We start from the raw sequence: 19,480 nt of genomic DNA on the forward strand, positions 1-19,480 counted from the left end.
ACAACAATGATGTGACACAAACAACTACAGATGTTACAGCCAATATCCAATACTTACACCCTATCAAACGCCATCTGGCATTCCATAGTCAGATTGCATTTTGTCCATTGTGCTATTGGGATTGCGACGTATGATATAAACTTTCAATTGACGGATCGCCAGCTGTCAATCAAACTCCCATATATCACCTGAGACGTTGTATTTTATATTGTGTATGTTACGACGTTTGCTCCGACATTGCATAGATGCACGTGCACTTGCGACCATGTAGCTTGACTAGATACTGCCTGGCGATTTGTCAATACAGTACTTGCTTAATTTCCCTTACATTTAATGAAAATAATCAATGAATTATCATCATATTTCGATTTGTTGCAATTGCAAAACTGTCATCTTAAAAACGCAGTAAAAGCGCAGAAACAGCTGTAATAACAAGTTAAGAGAATTAAAAACGCTTTATCATCATTTATATTGGAATGATATCTAAGTTTCTATAGAAATGTGTTCTCCAGAAAGTGTAATTTAAAATCAAACATATTTGCTTGTTTGTTTTCGTGCTTAGAAAAATAACGTTTTGTGCAGTATGTTTTAGAGGAAAAAAGATGTTGAATGCACAATGTTAATTTTTAGTGTAAATATTTTCAAATCTACTTATTTATTTGCTATGCAGTATTTTTTATGAATATTTTTTGTAAACCACAGAATGCGCATTCGCAGAACGTGGGGACGGACTCGTTGAACATGTCTTTGGTGTTGGTCTAGTTTATCACGGTTGTTCTGGAAGTGAAGTGAACGATTTTTATCTGCGTTTTGCAAGCGTATAGAAAGAGGTACGGGTTTTTCAGAGACATCATACCAATGAACATCAGTGATGATAAATCATCATTTCGATAGAAAATCGAATGTATTGATTTTTTACAGTAATACAAAACATTGATAAATACAAAGATAACCTTTATTTAGTTTACATCGATTGCGAAAAAAGACATGTACTTTTATGCAAATCACTTTCGATGGCCCAGAAGTAATCGCGTTAGAGGTCTTAAAGAGGGAGGAAACCGGAGTGCCCGGGGAAAACCCACGGGATAGTTTAGGTAGCTCTTGATCCTTTCACGTTCATGGCGAGTGTCGATCTCCAGCCGGCAAGGTGAATGGCGAGTGGACTAACCACTGCACCACCCAGCAACAGCGATTAATAGGAAGGGTCAGTTATCTAACTTTATCAATTGCATATGAATATAATATATTGATGACATTGTTTACAGTCAAAGCAGCATTTAATAATTATATTTACCACTAGCCTTTATGGCAATTATCTATGTATGTTTCCTAGTTATTATTTTGTATTTCTCAGGAAACATTTTTTCTTAATAATATTACAAAATGGTTTAAAGAGAGTCTTGTTTCGTATGAGTTTTAATAAAAAAAAACACATTATTGAAATAAAAAAAATATTTTTATTCGCTTGTGATGGTCCAGAAAGTAAAATGTATCGATTTTACTTGATTGATAGCATTGCGTTATCTTTGTTTTAGATACTTAAATAATTGATAACTCTACCCCATTGAAGACCACGACTACACCAAAGAGTACAGCGAGTAAGTGTTTGGTAAACGACTTTGACAATGTGTCGTGTCATCATGGCAATCCAATATACACGCATATGGTGAATAGAAAGTCAGGAAAAATAATTTATGATTTTGATTCAATGAGACAAACTTACTTACCAAGCGCAGCGGTGATAAAAGGAAACATGTATTCCAATGGAACACAATGTAATTAAAACGTCCCTCGTCACCCTTTAATCTATTGTCCCCATCCTCTAATGTCACTGTAAAGATTCGCACTTCTGTTGTCGGTTTAATTCGGTAATGTGTCATGTTTTCTTCAGCGACCCCACCAATTAGTACAGACAAAACTGCGATAAGGCCAGGTAAAATCCTCAATCTAGTTTCATTTTCTTGCATTTTATTTTTCGGTTATTGAACTCATATAAATGTATTTTTGGAGCAAAACTTATAAAAAAATTAAAAGTTAAATATCTACAAAATAACAAATAAAAATGTATACTCTTATCGAAACCTTAGATATGAACCACTACAAACAGCCGTGTATTTTATTTCACATAAATATGTAAATAAATTGAATGAATTTTTTGTTATTTTATTAATCCGCCATCGGTCTATATACCTAGTAATAGTACCTCTTCCCTTTGTTGTTTTACAAAATACAGATCTAGAGTACTCTACGGTTCCACCAACCTCCACAGCAAGTCCACCTTCTTCTACCGGTAACGTTATTACCAATAAAGGTAGGCTGTCAATCATTATAATAACTGTTATTATAGGGTCACGGCACAGACAGTATACGCAGTTTTGAAATGAAATAGTCTTGTTTCGAAAAATATGTGAATGTGTTCACGCTATCACGGGTCTTGCAAATAAATACGCTTCTTAAAAAGTGTCAAAACACATTGAAGTCCAAATGAAATCAATTTTCAACAAATTTAAATATATTACATCTTGTTTTCAACCAAAATAATATTTCAATGACAAATGAAATGCATCGGGTCCGCCATCTTGGATTCAAGTAGTACTTTTAAAAAACGAACCACTTCTAGAGAGCAACCAACTAAATGGTTTTACATAGACCACAGTGTTAAACTTTGTTAAAGTTTTGTACTGTATTATTAAAACAAATATATATTAGTTAGGTACTGTGTCCTATAATTAAAGTCTTGGTTCTCATATAACACTAGATAGAAAAAAAGTTTGGGTCCTTCTGCTCAAACTCCAACCAGGGTAGCTTTATGAAAATCAGGCGCATTTTGCACTAAAAAAAAATCCGGAAATTCTAATGTTTTTACCTATTCATTATCAAAATTGATATTTTGAACCTAAATCTCAATATGAATTTCCAAATTGATATCATGGTTATCTAGGAATAATTACCTGTCAGAAAACATTTTTACTTTTGAAATTCATTATTAGCCAGCAAATCAGCGGCCGGGTTAAAATTCTATCCTGGGCTCAATAAGGGGCCATTTCAAAGGTCTTTTTTTATTTAGTTGGTTGATCCCTTCTACCTGTTCGACTGGCGCAAAGTATACCGTTACAACTGGTAGGAACCGCAAATGGAACGCACGCCCAGTATATTGATGGTGAATTACTATTGACCTTTTATAGATTGTATATATGAGCAAGTTCCCGGTGCTAGCCGTGAGTTCCGGACACCGATGGCGTGGATGCCAGGACAATACATGTGCTTTTCGTGTAACATAGGACAAGAATTCGACATCACGGCATGTAGCTGCGTAGACGAAAAAGGTATCCGACTCTGTAAACTGATTGTACAGAAATTTCAAATAGGATAAGAAAGTTATTTGCTACTTCAAAATATTATTATTATATAATTACGCCAACAAAAAATATTTCATCCCAGAAATGTTTGGAGAGCTAACACAACAGGATAACAGACAATATGTATATGATAACTTGAACCAATATAATCTGCTCTCGAATGGCTTTTGAAAATATTGGGTGAAATTATGTATATTTATGTAGGATTGTTCAAAATAACGACAGTATAAGTATACCAAAACATTGCATTTCATCCTTTGTTTCCACATGCATCAATTGTATTGCATGATGGTTTATTGTTTAGTTGTTAATTTCGAAAGTGACGCATTTCGCGATGTGCTCATTGCAATTTATTGGCGGTGATTTCTTTGTAGCCCTTGAAAGCGTCATTTGCTTGTTATAACAAAATAACACATGACTTTTCAGCTTAGGCGTTGCATTTTGTTTACACCAATAGATTTCCTTTCTTCCGTCTGCTATCGGCGACAATTACTTCCGCTTCTTGCTTTGGAGGGCTGAAGTTGGTTGCGAGTTCCTAGTTCCACGGGACAACGATATGACTATAGCATGTGTCAGACGTGCCCAACCTGCGTCACCCAAAGGTAAATTGGGGATCGAATAGAACCGATGATATAATTTTCACGCACTTAAATTTTTCTGGAAATTCCAATTGAAATGTATTATATTAGATTATATTTTTAAGTGATATTATGATATCTTATACATGTATAATATGTTTTGAAGAAGAGGAAAGCTAAATATAGATTATATCTTCGAAACAAATCCCATTACTGCTTTGTATCTATTCGTGCTTATTTTTACACCAAAGTAACTAGTAAAAGTCACAATGCCTTATATCATATACAGGTCATAGGATCATTAAACATTCTTAAGTCTATAACAGTTTTAAGTTTAGACTTAGCCAATCACAGATGACGTTACAAGAAGTTACGTCATTTTATTGCCTAAGCAATGACTGAATTCTCAGACAGTTTTACAGGTACTGCGTACAGGTATAATAGATGCATAATGAAATATAGTCTGCAAGTTGTAAGTCTTACTATGTAGATAAAGCTGTTATTACATATAGTATGGGTTGACCTAAAATTATATTTCGGGAATGACTCATAAATTGTCGGTTGCTGTTGTTACTGACACAATTGCAAACTAAGTGACATACTTGCAATATTTCTTATTTCATTTTCTTAAATTTGCATTGATTTCCTTTTGTTTTGACAGCCTAAATATTCCGTCCTGCAAAACAAGAAGAGTTTTCATTCGTCGGAAATCCAAAAATCAGAGTTATATTTTGTGTTTTTCTGTAACGTTTGTGATTTATTTTCGTGTGTACTTGTCCATTGAACCAAATTATATACAAAGTTGCCATTAAAACAGAAATAAAGACATACATAACTAACTCAGTTCTCATTGTTATGTAATTATAAAATGTTTTGGAATTGGTTTATGTTGATTTCAGTATATTCTTTGCTATTTAAATTGAATTGTCCTACTGTGGCATTCTTAAGCTGAAGTATGAAAGAAATATCAACCTACTTATAAATCCATTCTGTACGCGTTTGTTTCTTTTTCTAAACGTTTTAAGCTTGTTTTTGAAGGAATAAATGTAATGTCACAATTCATTGTAAATCTACAAGGATAAAAAGACTTATTAATGTAACAGAACTACACCTCATAAACCAACGAGAACAACCATTAACGCTTATACACGTTTATTTACATATTTGACTAATGAAAACATCGTGAAATTATCATAGCAATAAACAAATTATTCACCGTGAGCAAAGGAAGCTACAACAGCAGCTACACTTTTACTGATTCGGAAAGGTAATGTTAATATAAAATCCAAACCCCCATCCGCATAAATTGTAGGTCATGTCAAGCATCGTACATGAGATTTTGTGAAAAACGTAATAGCAAAACCGTAAGACAATATTGGTTTATAAACCAAGTTCCTTGAAACAATAAACAATAAAAAAAATTAAATATGATAGGCAAGGCAATTGTAGGGATTGAGTGATACACTTTTTTCTCCCACTATTATCTGAAGATTTTTCACCAGTTTTAGCCGTCAGAGATTTTCTTCTCAACCCCTAGGGTTAGCGCCCGCTAACCTTTTGAACCTGATTACAATTACGTGACATCATGACTTAATGCTGCGTAACCGTGGCGTGCATTGTCGATGACGTCATCAATATTGACGTGAAGTCGACAAAACAATGTTCATGTCGCCGCGAGAATGCTTCTGTTAAGCCGTTATCTCGTCTCTTTTGTTTCTGGGAGGAAAATAACCATTCCTTATCTATGAACGTGTGACAACGAAATCACAATCCCAAGGATAATTCATGAAGCCTAGGTATGGACGTTCATGAATTACCTGTACCTACTACCGGGTTTTGATTTCGTTGTCACACCAACTGGGTAGGGAAATATTCTATTATTCAAAATGCAGGTTTGCATTAGCTACATATTTGACACTCAACATCACGATCTATATACCTAAACGGAAACCAAATTGTCTCTTTACTTGGTACACAACTCTTTATGGCCGAATAAGATGAACCGAGCTACCGTACCGAGAGTGCAGTTAAGTGTTCTGATAGACGTCAAGCTATATACCTTCTTGTAATACCGCATAAATAAATGTATAGCGTAATTGTTGGACCAATCAAAATTATTCTGAAATAAATCCTTTGTGTGACCAGCGTCCGGCCGAACAAATGTTTTGTTCTCTACGTGGATCATATCTGGATAGATTTTCGATAGCTTTGCTGGCATAATTGTTGAATGATAGCCCCATTTGTTTGGATCATATGTGTCGTAAGCTTTGATCCAGATATTCAGGAAACCAGCATCTCTTGCAGAAAGAATAAGACCATTGCTAAGGTTGACATCGAAAGCTTTACTAAGGGTGAATTGATGTTTTCTTAGGGGATCCAGTGTCCGTAACAGTATTTCATCCGTGTCCATGTATATACCACCATACTCTGAAAGTAATAAAGGCAGGTGCAATGTATTTACGTCAACAAAAAAATCATTGCAATTGTCCTATTCTGTATTTGCATATTATCTGCTATTTGTTTTTATAAAAAATAATTGTGAAATCATGAGCGTAATGTCATAATTTTCAGCAAAGGGAGGTAACTCTGTTACATTCAACGACGGATTACGCCTATAGTAAAATTGACGTAATTTTCAAAACTTTTATACCTTAAATGAGACAAGATTAAACGTTCCCTACTGGTATTAAAAGAAAAACATAAATAATAGCAAGCACGACACAAATTATTATCTGGTTTCATCTCTATGAATTCCAGTTGTTTCCAATAACATAGTTTGCGTTTTGTTAAGAATGTTCCATTGCCGACAGAGCATATACAATGCTCATCATTTGAACAATACCTGATGTTAAACCGTGTAAATATGTGTCTAATTAGCACAAAAGTACTTATACAATAATTTATTTTGCTCTTGGTGTATGCGCAATCAGTACTTCATTTCATATAGGACATAGTACCATGGATTATTTTCGGAACACAATTTATTATTTTCAATATTTTTATCCTAAAATAAAATAAGAAGCTCAAACCTTGCAATAGTGGTAATGGAATAAAGTAAGTAACTTTTGTAACTGATTCGTCTATTATTCCTGTTTTTGGTAGCGAAAAAATACCAAAAATCGTCAGCGATGTAGCATCTTAAGTTAATGTCATACTTGAAATGCAATGCATTGTACAGCTGCTAATCTACTCTGTCATAACATCAAAATGAAATAAATACAGAACAGCTACATCTTAAATACGCAATTAGGACTGAAAATATTGATTCGAAAAATAAGCTGTATCGATCTAAATTAGCACAAGAAGATGTAAATGGCGAATATACAACACGATTAACAGGAAAAAGACATCAAAGGTGAAACAATGAATAAAAAACAATATATTAGATCAGATTGTGTGTTAACCATGTGCCCAATATTAAGTTTAGACATAAACATGCATTTGATAATATCATAATGCAAATATTTTCTTTACAATGTATAACACCGACTATGTTACTATGTTGAAGATACTGGTCATTTACTTATACTACCCACCTTTCAGTACATTCAGCCGTGTTATATCCGCTTTGTGTTCGATGTGCAATATGGTCTTGTTTGCAATTTCAACCGGAGGGATTTGTTGTAAAAAATAATATATTAGGAACAATTTTCAGCAGAAAGTTCCAGTATTCTCCCGTTGGCATAAAATCTCCGTGTATAAATATCACACAAGGTTTCTGTATTTTGAACACACTGTAAACACTAAGGAAATGATAAAATCGCATAGGGCGCATGTTATACCATACATAGTGAACAATATTTGGCACAGGGAAGTTGCTGGAGCAGTTCAGTCGTAAGAACGTTCTTATACATGGATGTTGGAACTGCAGTACTGGAGTACTGTCTGTGACTTGCGTCAATTCCCTGACAAGATATCCTTTGTCTTGGTCACATACAGGGACTAGTTGGACACGGCTAGGTGAATCGAACATCATATTGATCGCTCTGCAATTGTATTTGCATTGCAATGTCCAGTCAGAAATGTCTCCCATTTTGGGACAATTGTCATTTTCAGGAATAGGCTTCTGAATGACAGTACTCTTAAACATCTCATCTTTCAGTATGCCGCCTAAAAAACGGTGTATTTAAATTAATGGATTAACATAGAGTCAAACCTGTCTATAAGCTGTCTATAAAGACCATTTTAAGATGCACCACCGCCGATTAAGCATAGACGATACTAATCAAAGGAACATTAATTATATATAATATTTTGTATAATCGTGTATATGTATGTCTAATTACACAAATTTAATATGAAATCATTTATTTTGCTTTTGATGCCTGCGCAACCAATACTCCATTCAATATAGGTTATAGTGCCACGGAATTTCTTCATGATGCAATTAATTATTATCAATATTTTTGTCTTGAAGTATAAACATTTCAGTGGCAGTAATGGTGTAAAGTAAATAAATTTTGTAACCGAAGAAAAAATCTAATTCGTCTGCTCCTGTTTTAATAGAGCAAAATACAGTGTACCACTTGTCAGCGGTGGAGCATCTTAAATGGACAGACGGAAAAGAGCTAGAGCTAGGTAGAAGTATTGTAGCCTTGATAAACAAGTGGACTTGTGTTGAAATTGGTCATTTAAGGAATGTGGTCTTATTAAGCAGGTGGTCTTTACACAAAGTTGATCGCTAAGAGGGGATTTACTGTAATTGCAATTGACATGTCCAGGAAATTCTAATAGAAAATTAAAATAAGAAAATATCTTATTGTAAGTAATGTTGACTTGCACGTACTCGTTTTTAATCTTCATTGGGGGTACTATTGAACAAGCAAATCATTCTTAACCTTCGTATTCAATTCCATTAAATATACTTTTGATATTATCTTAATTAATATCGAAATTATTAACTATACTTTATCAATGTTTTGAAAGCCAAAAAAAATGTTATGTTAATTTCGGATTTTTTTTAAAAGTACGTCTGACAAATGCTACAAACAACTTACTGTCTTCATCTGCGTGCCCTCGTATATCTTCAGAACTTACTTGATACATTAAACTTTTAGTTATAATGACTGCATTTTCTCCCAGGAAGACACAAACGAAAATTAACCACAGCAAACAAATGGAAATTATACACGTGTATTTCCTCTGTAAGTCCATGTTAAGATAATGATGATACGCTGCCCATATAGAAGTTTGTCATCCAAATGTCTGTGAGGTCGTATTTGATTTTGATTTTGATGAGATTGTGTTATCAAGTTTTCAACATGCACACAAACATGCCATCCAAATTAACTGATATCCATACATTAACTAGCTAATATGTAAAATAAAATTGATTTGTTCACACATAAATTTCTTGATAGTGTTCCCTCCACATGTTACACCTAACACTGATCAATTACTAAAATAAAGGCTATTTGTGGTATGTTCAGTTTACATCCTTAGTTCGTAGTTGATCAAAGGATAGCAAAGTTTGGCAAGCTATGTAAACATTAATGGTATCATTTATCTTACTATTCATTTTGTCATTTTATGATAATTCGCAGGTTTTACCTTGTGTCTTTACAAGGTAGATTTGTACCTCGAGACATTTTGTATAATGCGTTCCTTTCAAAGGTAAAGATCAGCTTTTACTTGGTTCCTCGGGCTATTTTGCCGTTGATGGGAACTTCGTATATTTAATATCCACTGTGTTATGTATACGTGCGTGATATAGATGAATGTGGCGATTTGTAAATAAGCGAAATCCAGTGGTGTCACTTCTTGAATGTAAGGACTGACCAGAAGCAGACAATGTCAATTGTTTAATGTTGGTATATCTAAATCAAGGGGCAAAGCCTAACATAATGAATGTCTAACAGAAAGGTTGAAAGTAAGGTGAAAAGGAGACAATGACATTATATTCAGCGGTAAAGGAAAATACATGTTTACGATCCACCTTGGAAGCATCGAGTATTATTCTTATAATTTGATTCTTAACATTATATATTTTTTTTTGTTAGACAACTTCAGATCGATCCCGAATGGCACAATATTTTCCATGTTCCTATAGTCAAGTTACGTTATTCCGGAACAGGTTTTAGATGTCAATGGTCGCCTATACGTAGTAGGAACTATCTCTATAAATATGTCTTATCCCTATTTGGTGTTTCTTTGTATGTGTGTGCTTTCAGTGTTATCTATGAATAATTAACTTTCACAAATTGCCGTTAAGGAAAATCATATTCAAATGTCCTGACAAAAATGTGATAGTAAACAAATATAGAATTTTGATGAGGTCGATACATGGTTATATCAACATATCGACAAAAGAAAAAATATTGACCGAGGACGTATTTTTCTGGGTTTTTTTACATTTTGAAATGAGTGTGAAACCAAATAAGCATCGCATTGTAAATTCTGCTCGTGATGACAGTTACAATCTTATGATTTTGTAACAAGTTTGATTTAACTACAACATATGAAAACAGTATCAATTGATGCACTTCACCATTTTATTACATGCACCCGGTGCATGCGTGTTTGTTAACTGCCAACATGTACATGTACGCCATTACACCTGTAGCTCTATGTCTTAAGGACACATTCGATTAAATGTATAGTTTGAAAAATCTACTTCGACGTCAAATATATATTAACAGATTCAGATTGGCAATAAAATAAATTCACTCTCTTATGCTTAGTACTCCATTCCGTAAAACAAAAGTCGTATACATACAGTAGGATTAAACTATGCCTAATGTTGTAACTAGCCCAGGTGGAATTTTTAAAATAAACACTAAACGTATTCACTATTCAATAGCTCCAGATGCTTAATAAACCTTATTCGATTATTTCCAACTCTCCCACCGTGTTTATGTTGAAAATTAAAAGTTTAAATTGTAGTAATCAGCTGGAAGTCATCATCATCTTTGATAGAAACCGAAACAATATACGTCGTCTGTCGCATTTGGTGGTTAAGCTTCATACTCTGGTCATCTGTCAGTTATAAGACGAATTGCAGTTACCTGTTTCTTTACATATTGGTAAACGTAATACAATCACTAATCGACAATGTGAGCTAGCTACGATGACCGAGTTGTTTTAATAGGTATTCCGACATGTTATCACTAGCCCTTCACCTCTGGTTTTTGAATTCGCAATAGGGAAGCTACATGTACCAGGTGATTGTCATAGGTCGATGTGTTCTAAAGAGCTTTCTGGCTTTCCTCTATATCCTAAAGCTGACAAGTCCGTTTAATTACCTTGGCATGTCTATAGTTCGTTGTCATGTATTACTGTTTTGCTATTATGATGATACTTAAGATATGTAATCAGTCAAGTGCCCATATAAACGTATATGTTTAGTGATATGACAGGAAATAGAAAAAAAAACAAACAAACAAAAATGTCAGCTTTCCTGATTGATGGTAAATGTTTACCTCCCTAAACGTATTCCGATGGAGGTATAGGGATGGGCCGCATTTTTATTGCTAATGCCTTTCGTCGATGTTTTCTGGTGTATTTAGCAAATACATATGCAAGACCACACACTTGTGTTTTTCTAACGAATCAGAAAGCACGAGTTTATTGTGCGGACGAATATATTCATGAGTGCGCGGAGCGCACGAGTGAATATATACGTCCGCGCAATAAATGAGTGCTTTCTGATTCGTTAGAAAAACACAAGTGTGTGGTCTTGCTTTTATCACATACCTTCCCTATTTGATGTAGATCGTTAAATCTAAATGTTTCAGTTCGCTTCGTCTTTCAAAAACCGGTCTGAACCAGTTTCGGTACAAGCCACTGCCTTTCTTGTCAGAGAGAGAAGATGAAATGCTACAAAGTGTAGATTTTGAAAACTATCTCTTTTTTTGTTATTTGATTCAGTGAAATTATAACTCAACAAGTAAGATACAGGTTTTGATTTTTATAAATGACAACAATTCCCCGTTAAGATTTACAACAATTGCTTGTAAAATAAGATAAAAAACACAAAAACATAGTAAATTCTCCCAACTCGCGGTATCATGGTCTGATCGTGACGTCACCGACATCGGTCACACACTCAAAATTTCCCACGACGTAACTTCAGTCAGAATCGGAGTCAGGTAGCTGTACGTTTGTACTTACGAGGTGAAGTGTTAGATGTTGTATTTTTTGACTGGGATGATATTTGGAATGAGATATTGAAAGTTCCACCACTTATATTTGCACCAGAAAACATTCCCGTCGCAAGATCTTGTAGGCTTACGTCTTCTCACAACACGTGGTGACATCTGGTAAACTCTTCCTGTGTGGTGTTTCCGCCATGATCATAGGCCTGCGTGATACTATGGAAGTTACACTGGAAGCTACACTGGAGGATACAGCAGACTTTTTCACATTTTGAAGAATTTCGCACATTTCACGCTGTTGGTTAAATGAGGCGACTGCATAGTTATTTACGTTTTTGTGACCAGATAACTGCATAATTGTCGTAGGAGCAACACCTGAATGTAGGATTTTGTACACAGTGTCTTTCTCAAGGATTGGTTTGTTTTCTTACCAGTTAAACCAGCATTACTTGCCATTGTTTTCATCATTACACCGAGTTTGTTTCTTCCGACGGGTTGATTTTTGAACCACTTCTGACCACTTATTTTGATTAACAGCAACGTAAAATGGAGATTCGGGTGTATTCATCGCTTGAGGTCGATGCTTTGCGTATAGTTTGTAGGCCTCGATCGGACATCGCGACTTATTTTCAGGATTTCTAAACTGTTTCGGATTAAACAATCTCATGTGAGTACTGTTTCCCCCTCTTGTTTTTGTTGTTCTTTCGTTAAATTCCAGGTATTCTGATCCATTTTCATCCTGCTTCAATTCTATATCTCCCCATTTTTCCCTTTTAATATTTCAAATTTAAATTCTACCCAGAACTATTCTATGTCCACATTTTCTTTATTAATTTATATTTTAAATAAAGTACAAAAATAAAATTTACAATTTATTAACTAGATAGTAGCAAACTTTTTTTCCAAAAATAAACCAATGCAACACAAGGGAATTCCCCTAAAAAGTAGTTCCGGCTAGTAGGTGAATACAACATTCCGTATTGTACATGTGCAATACAAAACATTGTATTTCATTGTCTGAAATTTGCTTGTATTACTATAACCAGATTCAACAGGTATGTGATAAATGATTATATACATCGAAAGATATGTTGCTAATCTCGAATTGAAAAAGATTCTGGTAGAAAAATACTAATTAGCGAGTAACTATGGAAAACCTTTAACTGTGTTACTATAAATAGACGCTATTAAGTTGAACACACACCTATTTAAGTTAGCTTTCCTCTACGATTTCAGCTTTTGTAGAACATTGGTAAACAATAAACATTGAAATATATTATACAAAACTCCAATGAAAAGATTTTGAAAGCATTAACCTTATTCATTAGCGAGTAAAGTGGGGAAGTTTAATTTGTGATTGAAGGCTATAAATAGACACTACGTATACAATTTACGTGCTCCGTGTACCGTATGCTGCACCCGATCCACATTTGATACAGTCGACTCAATGAATAAAGGTTTTTCCGTATATTCGAATTCAAAATTGAAAATCTTATTTTTATTTCCGAACTTTTTAAAACCTTCAGTAAGAACTATTTATGCATCCTCCATCTTGTCACATAAACATCAAAAAATAGTATTATATGAAATGGCCACCGTATGGTGACATTTAATATTACACAAAATATATAGACAAACAAATAAAAAGTCATACTGACTAAGGCATAGCATTATACATATCAAACAAAGGAGACACTTTGTAAAATAAAGAAAAGCATGAGTGGGGTTTACCAAAACTCTGCCAAACATAAAATTTAAAACAAAAAAGCATAACTAAATAACTTACTTGAGTAAAATAAAAGATCATGGCTGGAAATATAAATTTATATAAGTGTTCAAAACAGAAATTGTGTTCCACAAACGATAAATTTAGGGTGGAAGAGGGTGGGTAATTGCTAAAACTCGACATTGGAGCTCGCACTTTCTCATGATAATAGCGCCTTGATTTTTTTTTCTGCCCATGATCCTTTACTCCTATCATTAAGGGAAGTAATCCTTACAATAAATTTGGGTACTAGATCAAAGAGAGAAAACTCCTATAAAATATATGTGCAAGTATCGGTATGCATAAATTAAGCTAAGTACTTAGCTGCCTTTTATGCATCCTCCATCTTGTCACATAAACAACAAAAAATAGTTTTATGTGAAATGGCCACCGTATGGTGACATTTAATATTACACAAAATATATAGACAAACAAATAAAAAGTCATACTGACTAAGGCATAGCATTATACATATCAAACAAAGAAGACACTTTGTAAAATAAAGAAAAGCATGAGTGGGGTTTACCAAAACTCTGCCAAAAAACCAAGATATTGAAAACATCTAGGTAAGGCTGAAAAACTACAATCTTTTCTTGTACCGATGGGTCATTTTCAAGTCTGGCAATAGTCGCGCCGCCAACACCTAAAAAATCTATTTCACACTGAGAAAGCTTATAAGTGTGCAGGTTCTGTTCATGCAGGTAAGAAAAAAGTCTACGGACAAAACTATGTCCTAAAACAAGAACACGGGGTAAAAACGAACTCATGCCGAATCACAATGAAATTGTCAATACTTAAACTTGTACTGTAGATCACCCGCTCCGAGCTGGGGTACTGGATTGACAACCCACTAAGACTCGAGCTCCTTTCCGCTATTAAGCGATGTTTTTCCCTCCACTTTAGGCTGACAACTTCTTACATAGTTCGTATGGAATGAATGGCACACTGAAAAACCTTCTTCTTATCTCGTAGACACTTTCTATAATTGCTAAAATTCAAAATTGGAGCTAGCACTTTCTCATGATAATGGCGCCTTGAAAATTTTACCCATGAACCTTTACTCCTATCAGTAAAGGGAAGTAATCCTTACAATAAATTTGGGTACTAGATCAAAGGGAGAAAACTCCTATAAAATATATGTGCAAGTATTGGTATGCATAAATCAAGCCTTATATATGTATAATATTTTAGATACACAACATCACTTTTAAAGCTAATTTAACCACAAGTGTTAGTTTTTGATAGTATCTAAAAATGAATTTATAAAGGTTTATTTCTGAAGCTTGCAAAGATGTAGTTACATTAAGAGCCAAATATACGATTACACTAGTATAGTCTATATGTGGAATTTGATGACATTCATATACACAAATTCCTGAATTACATTGCTGCAATCTCATAAAGGCAATAATTGAAATAAAAAAAAAATCCCGGCCTCAGTGTTTTGATTGATGGCTTTACATATTAGACTGTTGTGTATCGCACTCCCTCTAATAAGGCACTAGCCAGAACACCTTTCATCTGCCATTACCCCCTTATTTTCATTAAATCAGTTGTAGGTAAATGAATTCAAAAATTCTAAAATAAGAAACATTTGGCAATGGCCAATATTTCTTGACTAACTGTTGGTGATAACAGTTGAACATATCATTTTAACATAACTATTGAAACATTGTTTAGAATCAATTATATATGATAATCGATTCCTTAAATCCTGGGGTCGTGTAGATAAATATGACAGCATTTTAACATACAATTTGACAGGATTGTTCTGTTGTTACATGTATTGGACTACAAATTGACTACCAAGTCTACCTCACAGAGTGAACTGTGTTTGTACACGAAGTATTTATAGGCTAATCGATGGTTCACAGTATATGTCTAGTTAAGATAACATGTAGCATATTTTGTACTGGGTAGGACATCCGCGATATTCCACTCTGGTCATATCCACCCAGGCTTATGCCTTGGTAAAACTGAAATATATGTGCTTGACAACATGTAAGAAAAGTAGATTTTGATGTACATCAAATGTCTAAATAACGGTATGATAAACTGTATGCCTTTGAAATTAGGATGTATCGCTTCCTCATAGGAAGTATCTGTAAGGCATACGACTGGTTAGGTTTTTACTCCATAGTTTTGCTATGTCATAGTCTAGGGTACGACAGTTCACACTGTGCACTATCGATGTATCGAAATCAATACATTCACCGTGACCATTGCATTGTGAAGATAACGTAGTGAATTTAATATTTGTAACTCGACAGGTCTGTCAGGATGGATTGTGAGCCCAATGTCAAACAGCTTATATCCATGTCTTTATTTCTAGCATGATATGATCAGTATATGAATGGTGTTAGCAGGTCCGGAATGGGCGAATGGGCGAACTCGACTAAAATCATGTATTCAGACTGAAAGACCTTCATCTAGTAAAATTATACTATATATATATATGTATATATATATAAAATAAAAACCATTACGACCGTCTAGTACGTCAAGTTGATCGATACGTACATGTAGATAATATATATAAAAAAATCTAAGTCAAGACGATCGATCCGTATAAATATATGAATATAATAATGATACTATTATTATGAATTAATTCTAATTGAACATATTGTTATACATTTAGTGTGAGTAATCCCCGTCATACTCCACACAAAATGTCGTCCAATTACGAGGTCGTCGTGGCTATCGACTTCGGGACAACCTATTCAGGGTATGACTTCTCCAGGACAGACGAATAAAACAAGGTACATGTACGATAAAGGAAAGACTGGCTGAATGGAACATATCTTATTGTTAAAGAACAAAACAATTAGACGTGATCGATATATCACCTCATTCAGTCATTCTTAATGATACACGTTATAATATGATATACAAGCATCACATGATAATAACAAAATACGACAAAGAGAGAGAGATAATTGGAAACCAACGTAATAGGACGTGACAGAATAATGTATAGTTTTTATTAATTTCTAGAATAACAATATAATATTTACACTCCATCTATTTTCATTTTTCATTATCAAGTTTGAATTGAGCGTGATCTTTTGCGTCGTAGTTTCTTTTGTTGCAACAGGATACAGTAAGCAATTTGGGTTTTTTAACATTACAAATATTGTATTCCCCCGACTGAAAAGTATATCGTGTATACAAATAGGCATCTGTGTCTTGTTATTCGTCTTGGTCTTATTTCTGAATGGATCCAAAGACGTTCGATGACATAATAAATATCAAGAAACTGATTTTGAAATGATAAATTACATTGTCCAGTATAATTTTGTTTGTAGGACCCAATGAAAATATCGACCAACGCATCATGGCCAGCCAGCACAGCAGCGTTGATGTCGATGAAGTGTCCTAACTGTATTCTGTTTGACAAGGACAGAAACTTTGTCAATTTTGGCTACGAGGCCGAGGACAAGTACTCAAACCTTTCCTTGGACAATCTTCATCATGAATATTACTTCTTCAAGCAGTTTTAAATGTCTTTGCACAAGAATACGGTATGTAATTCAGAACTATTCCCTAGTTTAATTGTTAATTGTGTTACTTTGTAAATATTTTCGGGGTTAATAGCTTTTTTCATGGATAAAAAATACATGTCAATTGTTTTCAAGTTGTATTTCTTGTAATTTTCACTGAAACGATATGTCGTTTTAACATTTGATATTTGAACATGGTCATGTATCTTGATGATTAAGCTCCCCAAAACCATATGTCAGCCTATAAGAGAGCCGAAATCTCGGGATCATAAATTCCTGGGATTGAATAAAACTCCTTCAATCACCACTAAAATAGTGTACATCAAATGTGTAAAAATACATGTAAATTGACCTATCATCAGACGTACATAACCATTATTGCCAATGAAGATATCGGCCAACACATCATGGCCAGCCGGCACAGCAGGACTGATGTCAATGAAGTGTCCTACCTGTATTCTGTTGGACAAGGATAGAAACTTTGTAAATTTTGATTACGAGGCCGAGGACAAGTACTCAAACCTTTCCTTGGACAATCTTCATCATGAATACTACTTCTTCAAGCAGTTTAAAATGCTTTTGCACAAGAATATGGTATGCACTTCAGAACTATTCACTTTTTAATTGTTAATTGTGTTGCTTTGTAAATATTTCCGGGGTTAATAGTTTTTTCATGGTTAAAAAAATTACATGTCAATTGTTTTAAAGTATATCACTTGCTTACAGACATTAAATTTCTATTCAGGGATTTAGTAATACTGTGCAGAATTATTGTCAGTTAAATCAATTATTGCTGCGAGTGTGGAAGAAGGTTGGAATTTATTCAGTTCAAATGCGCATGTTTCAAGAAAGGTATATCAGATGATATTTGAAATATATAATTTATGTGCAGGTTATGTAGTTATCGTTTGGGTTGATGCATGCATATCAGTACCATTATATAAGTTAAAATAATGTACATCTAATGTGTAAAAATTAGAAAAAAATAGTATCCCAGTGCTAATACATGTAAATTGACCAAGACGTTCATAACCATGCCTCGTGCTCGCTCGCGCTCGTTTTTGCATTCAATGCTGGAGCTAACTTTAATTAGTAGCATACACAATACAAAATGCACGTGCAGTTTGATCGACAGTTAGTGATCAGGCAATTTTTATGCATGTCTATCGATTTCATTTTAAAACTTGTTTCATACTTCAAATTTTTAACACAAAACTGCTAATCTGCATTAATTATCAGAACAATGCATTTTTGTCAGAATATATTCTGTACCTGTTGTTTAAGTTGATATTATTCAGGAATACATGACGATGATAGATAATGAGGTTTTGAACAACATTATTACCCTTTGATGTTCCATAATTATTGCCTAAATAATATCATGTGAGAATATGCGTTGATGACAGTATCTGGTGACTCGCTAATAAAAATCAATACTCTTTGAAATACCATTATCTGTATTTGCTATTTACTTTGAAGGTGTGTTTACTGATCCCACATCAACACCGCTTACCAAGGACACAGGTAAATATACCTGAAACTTGTATCACTTAGCACAAAATCTGCAAACGAAATGGTGCAATTACGTTTTAGGGCAAATATGATCAAGAACATATAACGCGAAATGGTGAATTTGCGCAATTACTATAATGACTAAATTAATAACAGTTCATCCAAGTAACCCTGACACGAAAAATTCTGAAACAAGATTATGGCTACAATATGTACGTTAATGCACAATTCATATGGTTCCCTTTACTTAGATACGGAATTAACCAACAATATTTAAATTACAAAGTTACAATTTATTATTTACGTCAAAGTCAATTACTAATTTAATGTATAGTAAAATAAAAAAAAAACATCAATTACTATTGAGCTCAGATACACTAAACAAGTTCCAGGCTATATAAAATAGTAACCAGCGGACCTCAAACGTTTTCATATACTAATGCGTTTTGATTCAAGATACAAAAATGGCAAGATACAAGATAATAGCAGGCTAGCAGCAACATGATTCAATCTGAAAATCGATAAATCCCTGTCTAATAGAAACAATACAAAGATTAAAATAAAATCCATTACAGACAACATGTACAATATGTAGGGAAATAAATTATGCGTAATAAATAGAAATCTATTCCCTGCTCACATTACCAAAGTTGATTATATTTAATGTTTT

General features: G+C 33.9%; 2 long non-coding RNA genes and 1 pseudogene across 2 annotated transcripts; 2 read left to right on the forward strand and 1 right to left on the reverse strand.

Annotated features, from left to right (window-relative positions):
* The first annotated feature begins 1,472 nt into the window (after positions 1–1,472).
* LOC138326848 (uncharacterized) lies at positions 1,473–3,879 on the forward strand. The gene is made up of 5 exons (XR_011208963.1): positions 1,473–1,598; positions 1,892–1,933; positions 2,234–2,311; positions 3,186–3,326; positions 3,817–3,879. It is a non-coding gene; the product is annotated as an uncharacterized lncRNA (long non-coding RNA).
* A 22-nt stretch (positions 3,880–3,901) lies between these two features.
* On the forward strand, positions 3,902–4,776 carry LOC138326850 (uncharacterized). Its single transcript, XR_011208964.1, has 2 exons — positions 3,902–3,961; positions 4,599–4,776. It is a non-coding gene; the product is annotated as an uncharacterized lncRNA (long non-coding RNA).
* Positions 4,777–5,072: 296 nt separating this feature from the next.
* LOC138327795 (uncharacterized) lies at positions 5,073–9,391 on the reverse strand (annotated as a pseudogene).
* Between the last annotated feature and the right edge of the window lie 10,089 nt (positions 9,392–19,480).

The sequence above is a fragment of the Argopecten irradians genome, chromosome 7 (assembly GCF_041381155.1).
Source record: "Argopecten irradians isolate NY chromosome 7, Ai_NY, whole genome shotgun sequence".
NCBI lineage: Eukaryota > Metazoa > Mollusca > Bivalvia > Pectinida > Pectinidae > Argopecten > Argopecten irradians.